This window comes from Alligator sinensis, unplaced genomic scaffold (assembly GCF_000455745.1).
Source record: "Alligator sinensis unplaced genomic scaffold, ASM45574v1 scaffold1028_1, whole genome shotgun sequence".
NCBI lineage: Eukaryota > Metazoa > Chordata > Crocodylia > Alligatoridae > Alligator > Alligator sinensis.
In genome coordinates, this window is record NW_005842846.1 from 205,055 (window position 1) to 212,110 (window position 7,056).

The following is a 7,056-nucleotide window of genomic DNA, read 5'->3' on the forward strand; positions in this document are numbered from 1 at the left end:
CTGGCAAGTGGCAGCAGGGCAGAGGCCCTGCTCCCAGCACTGATGTGGGTGCGGTAGCACTAAGAGCAGGGCTCATGTCCTGCTGCCACCCAGAGTGAGTCGCACCTGCATTGCGTCCCCCCCTACCCTGTGCCAGCTGGGCAAGTGGCAGCAGGGCATAGCCCCCGTGGCTCTCCCTGCGGGGGCAGAGGCAGGCACAGCCAGAAGAGCTATGGGAGAAGTCCCCATGGCTGCCCTGCCCAGCCCCATCCCTCACCTGGCCCAGCCTCCCAGCATTCTGGATCGAATTGCTGGCTTCCGAAACCAAATTGAATACTTCCCTATTCCCACAGGCCTATGAGCTACTGTGTAGAGCAGCAGCATGGTGTCACTAAGCTGCCTGTGCTGCTGTAGGCCAAACCAGCAGTGGATGATGACCAGTTCTGTAACGTGGGGGCTATAGCATAACAAACCTTTCTCCTCTCCCTTCTCTTCCCTGTGCTCCCAAAGAGCTGTCAGGCAGCTTCCTTAACATAAACCACTCTGCTCAGAAGGTGCCAGGGAGCTTAGGGGGCCTTTTTCTACCCAGAGGCCACGAAGGACTGTTTTTTCACCATATGGTCTCAGTTCCAGGACAGCATGGGCCACAAGGCTTGTTTCTGAATTCATTCCTGGTCAACCTGGAGCACATCTATTGGAAAGAAAGACACCAGACCCTGCTGTAAGAATGCGCCATGCTGCAGAATCCACCCCGACTTGGAGGTTGCTGCAAAGGTAAATTACTCTCACTGTCCCCCTGTTCTCTAACCTGGGTGGGAGGGCAACCTGCAGCATGACCCGCAAGTGGTGCAGGCAGCCTTTTTATGCACACTGCCAACTGACACATTAAGACATGACGAAGATGTGCAGCACAGAGGCAGATAGGGCTGGGAGCAGAAAGCAGAGTAGTGGATCGGGTAAAGGAAAGGGTCAGAGTAGCACTCAGGGAGAATGTGGGACTAATTTGTGGCATGCCCATCAAAAAGGTTGAATCATACTCCTCCCATCAATGCTCTGTGCACCTTGTTCCTAGAGGTATGACTGTATCCAGCCACATTAAAATGCGCATTCTTAGATTGAATGCTGGTTATTAAGGGATTCGGATTGCTCGGCTAGTGACTTTTCATCATTTCCCGCCTCCCCAGTGTTTGTGCTGCCTCCAGACTAGCAGTAAGAACAGGTTTTCTTCCTAGTCACTGATAAAACTGGCCAAGAACTGTCCCTTGTGGAATCCCACTGGAAATGCACCTGCTCGTTGATGAGTCTCATCAATTCCATTGAGACCAGTCAGTATGCCAGGTTTGAATCCATTTAATATGTATCCTGTTGATTCTGTATCAGTCTACCATCTTGCCCAAAGTGGTGCACTATACAAATAAAAATGCTGCACAAGTGTAAGTTTTATTAAATTAAGATTATTACTTTTATCAGTCAAATTTGCCATCTCATAAACAATACTGAGTTAGACTATTTTCCATACATCTGCATTGACTGGCATCATTTATATTATCCTCTTGTAGTTTCAGTTCTTATTAAGAGAGTACTGCATCAGCTGTTCCATGTCTTCCCAGGATCAGTGTTAAGTTGACTGACCTATTACCCAGGTCATTGCATTTATTCCCTTTCAATACTGGTACATTAGCTTCCTTCAAGTCCTCTGGGATTTACCCCACGTCCCAGTACTTGTTGAAGAACTTCCCTGTTGCTCAAATGCTTGTTGAAAAATACGAGCATTCATAGTTCAAAGAACTCCTTGGCTGGCTCTTTTGAAACTCTTGGGTGTGAATGATCTGGAGCTGTGGATTTAAAAAAAATATATCCTCCTTTAATAGATGCTTGTAATGTCTCCTTTAGTTCTCGTTGGAAGGGACTTCACCATCTGGCTTTTTCACAGATAAAGAACAGAAATATTGAACACTTTTGCCTTTTCTGCAGTTTTGATTGGGTTTTTTTTCTTATTTTCCATCTAGTAACAGACCAATACCATTCCTTCTGTTCCTAAGATATACATTCCTTTATCTTCTTAACTCTGCTAGCCATTGATTTCTCTTGGCCCTTTGGCTTCCCTTATCAATTGTCTATAATTCCTAGCTTCAAACTTTTATTCGATACTACAAACTTCCCCTTGTTTTCCATTTTATAACTGCTATCATATATAATTCATAAAATGGTTTGGGCTGCATTCTATTAACACAAAACTAATATAATTAAATAGTTACTGTCATTTGCATATAAGCCACCACTGATTTTTAATTCTTTGATTAATTCCTTTGTCTGCCATGGTGTGGTCTAATACAGGAATCACTTACATTGTATGCAGCTTTTTGAGTTAGGAAATGATCATTCATAATTTTTAGAAATGTTGAGAACATTTTAGTACTGGCAGCAAGACATCTCTAGCATATAGCTCAGACTGATGTCCGATGTGATAATGGAACTTACCTTGCACACACACGAGGAGCTAGTCAGCCTGTATTTATGTGACTTGGTGGTTTATAACAAGATCAACTAACGCCTCCTCAACTTTAGCAGCAGGGCATTGATCCATAAGCATTTGAGATAATTTGCTTCTTCATTATAAGTGACACAAAGCAGTAGTGTCCACTTTGAAAGTGCTGGTGTTCTTCCCTTTTGCCTACACTGTGTTTCTTAAGTTAACCATTGATTTTTAATATTCCAGTCCTTGTTTCCCAACTAGGTCAAAGTTAAACAAGAAACATCTCAATTCCTCTTGGCTATTACCGAGGTTCCTAGCATTGCTGTATTAGCAAATAAAGAATTCCTTCCCTTCTTGATCCTTGCTGCCTTGATATTTTTGTTTTCAATATGACTGATTTAGTTCTATTGAGTGTCTAAATTTGTTTCTGCCTTTTTACCCATCTCTCCTAATGCCTTCTTGACTAATCTAGCCTTGCTGTCCCTTAGATAGCTCCCTTTTTCTGAGATGGAAACTCCCCAAGCTGTAGTCTCCTCTCCCCACCAAAGATGACCTGGTGCTCTACAAAGTCAAACCCCCCATTTATACCTCTTTGCCAAGTCAGCGATTTGCTTCCAGAATCTTCTGCTTGCTCCTTTTTACTTGTGCAATATAAAGTATCTCCAACATCACTTGGAAATTCTTCAACATCCTTCTGATTTCCTTGAAGCCATCAATACTCTGTAAAGTATCTTGCAAAGCTGCCACATGAATGCTGTGAGCACCATCACCAGTGGCTCCTTGTTTATCAAATTCAGAAGCCAATGCAATCTTCAAATTTTATCTCATGTCTTTGCTCAGAGAAGACTTTACAGAGTCCTGCTGGTGTCTTGTTTCCTGCATGCTGTTCTTTTACAGTCTTCCTAGAATAGAATCCCCAACGGAGATCATCTGTCTTTACCGGATGGTTGACTATCTCTTAGTGGGTGTGCTTAATTATCTTGCAGCTTGGGCTGAGCAGCTATCCACGAGTATGTCCTTTATAGCCCACCACTTCAATCAAATAGACTGATTTTCAGAGCTTGTCTGCAGTTTTCATGCTGGGAACATAATGACTGCATACTTCTAGCTGTGTGGAGTTAGTTCTAGTCTTCTTCCTCATGGTGATCACAGTCTATTTCCTCTTCTGCGTCCAGTAAAATGGCATATATGCTACAAGTGGCTTGCATGCACATGCAAAGTAGGGTAAGGGTTAGTGTGGATCTAATTTGCTGTAATCCAGTTTTGGGTGTATATGCATTTTATTTACGCTTCTCCCTGCCCCAACCGCTTGCCCTCTGCATAGCTACCAGCGTGTATTAATGTTTAGATAATGGCCAAAGATGATTAGGCCATCCATTTGGTGTTCAGACACCAGTAGAGTTGTTGCAACCAGCTAAACCTAGAACATTATGCTAGTTAATTAATACCCATGGACTTTGTGCAGAGAACCAGTGGCTTTGGCCGTGGATTCCTCAGCTCAGTTACTGCAGAGCAGACATGTATTTCAGGGGGGAAGGGCCAAGTTCTTCTGTAATGCAGAGACACAGATGTAGTGAATCAAACAGTAGTGCACCCCTGGAACATGAATCTGCATCATTGCTCCCTCCTTGTACATGCCCTGGGCTTTGGCCACACTCCTGTGTCAGCTCTGTGTGTGGATGTTGGTCCATGATGGTATTAATGTCAGAACATGGCATTCGCTGCAGGGCATATGTGATTCTTTCTGCGTCCCCTGGACACTTGCAATGAGCACAGGTCTAGTAAACATGCTGCCAGACACTCGGGCCTAATAGTTACACCCAACTGCACAGAATAGCTGATTATGGGTAATGCCATCTGGACAGCAGGGCTTACAAGCGCCAACCAATTTTTGGGCAGGCAGAAGGGTTGCAAAACACAGAAGCAGAAAGGACAGGCAGCCAAGACTTAGCTTTGTTCACGCCCATAACGCTCCAGAGAATTGCACCAGAGACTAATCGATGCATTAGCCTCCCAGCTTCTGATGCTCTTGAGTGCAGTGTCTCCTTTCTACCTAATGGCCCTATAAGGTCTGTGGTTCGTTGCAGCTGTTACAGGTCAAGCACAGATCCCCGCTACAAGTGTGCAACATCTGTGTACCTGCCCCTCTTACTGCTGTATTCCACTGAAGATCTGTCTTGCATGGGGCTCTGCATGTGCCAGGAGAGACAGGACTTACTCCCTGTTGCACTCTGCTACTTGGACAGCAGTTGCTACTTACACAGCATCCCTGGACTGCCTCAACTCACTGCTGGTTGGACTCATGCTGGTGCCCCAGATCTTACTGTGAGCAGGGCCATCTCTGAGGTGGTGTGGCTGGCAGGAGGTATGCACTGTGATTTTGATTCTGTTCATCTACTCGAGTTTTCTTTAACCTCAATGCTGTGCTTTCTTCATCTCATAGTTTTGTCTTGGCTTCAGAAACTGCAGCGCTCCAGGTTTGGGTCTGGAGGGAGAGCATTCATGCAGACCCTGCCACTTCCATTCATCCCAATACAGGGGGATCCTTGGGGCATGGAGGGATTTTGCTATTGCACTGTTCTGAATGGTGGAAGGCAGAGGGGGGAGGATGACTTGGTGGTCAAGGCTCTTTAGCTGGACTCAGGAGACACCATTTTATGTCCACCTGGACAAGTTAGTAGGCCACCTGGTACTACTGGTAATTACTTCCCATGTGTTTGATGGGCAGAAGTCTTGCCTTCCCTTACTGGGATGCTGCAGTTTACGTTAGAGCTGTGAGGTGCCTTTGCTATACAGCAGTGAATGCTACAGAGAAGCATCCTATCAGACAGATTGACTTGGGGGTATGAGGCAGCCTATCTGCGCATGCATTAAGGGCTGATTTCTTTTTTAGCTTTCAGAGATGTTGCAGTGCCAGCACAACTGGTCCTAAGAGAGCGGGAGGAGTGCCTCACACTGAATGAAGTCTCTGTCACCTTCTTCAAGAGACTTTGCCAAGTTTCAAGGTTTCAAAGGCCTCAGCTGAAGCTAAGTGGCTACAATATGGAGGTCTTGAGAGGGGGGTGACACCAGAGAAATGATGGAGACATCCTTAGATATTTGTAGGGCAGATGGAATAAAAGGACTGAGGCTGCAAACGGGTATTAAGCCATCGTGGGTAAAAAGAATAGCATTTCATTAAACTATTTTCCAGCAGGTTGTATTTGGCAGATATGGGGGAGTTGTCTTTTCCAGATTGGAGTGACTAAGTCCCAGAGGTAAAAAGTTGCCCTCTGGGTCAGCTACTGCCTAGAGCGGGGGTGGGAAAAATCTGACCTGCAGGCTGCATCCAGCCTGCGGAGGGGCTTTGTTTGGCTCGTGGTGGGTACCTTGGTCATGCCTGGCTGTGTGTCCTGCCATCCCCTGGGCATGCAGTGGGGCTGGGGCTGCTTGGACTGCCTTTCTAGGCAGCAATGGATCCTTTCGGCTAGTGCCACTGCTGGCCCCTACAGTACTGGCAGGGACCTGCATGCGCAGTCTGGACACCCTGTGAAGAAGTTTTTCCTAATGTTGAGCCTGAATTGGTCTTCCAGGAGTTTGTGGCCATTACTCCTGGTTTTCCCCTTGGGTACCCTAAGTGAACAGCTGCTCACCAAGCCCTTGATGTACTCCCTTAGTGTAGTGGTAAGCTGCTACCAGGTCCCTTCTCAGTCTTCTTTTCTTCAGGTTGAAGACTCCCAGATCCCTCAGCCGTTCCTCGTATGGCTTGCCATGTAGGACTTTGATCATACAGGTGGCTCTTCTTTGGACTCTCTCAAGCTTGTCCACGTCCTTGTTAAAGTGCGGTGCCCACAACTGGACACAGTCCTCCAGCTATGGTCTCACCAGTGCTGAGTAGAGTGGAAGAATCACCTCCTTGGCTTTGCTGGAGATGCATCAATTGATGCATGCCAGAGTATTATTTGCCCTACTGGCTACAGCATTGCACTGCCAGCTCATAGATGGCAAACCCCCTTCCCAAAAGGAATACTTCCGGGGGCAAGGGGAGGGACTTCCAGTCCCAAGATGGCGACCAGGGGGAGTGGCACTTGTCAAGGGGCAGGACCACCCTTGCGACCCTCGACAGCTCACCAAAACTCGTTAAGCTAAAATAATAGCCCACCCCTGGCCTAGAGTCTGTAGGCTACTCAGTTTGCAACACTAAAATTCCCCAGACCCCTGAGGTTCTGCTCCTGTGCATTCATCGCCACAATTTAGTCTTTCTAGGGCTGAACAGCTCTGTCCCTCTCTCTCACTTAAACCTCAGAGAGATCCATCAAGTAGGTACTCCTCTCCCTCCTTCTCCTGAAGAGCTCAATCTGGAAGATGTTCTCAGAGTACTTGGCTCTGCATGAATCACAGTGGCAGCTACTGTTTTACTTTAAACTCTGGATTGTGGAACTCCACTTGCTTTGTTTAGAGAGACACCACTATCTATAGATTCATAGATTGTAGAGTCAGAAGGAACCACAATGGATCATCGTGTCCGACCCCCTGCCCCTGGCAGGAAAGAGGACCAAGGTCAGATGACCCCAGCCAGGTGACTATCTAGCCTCCTCTTGAAGACCTCCAAGCTAGGTGAT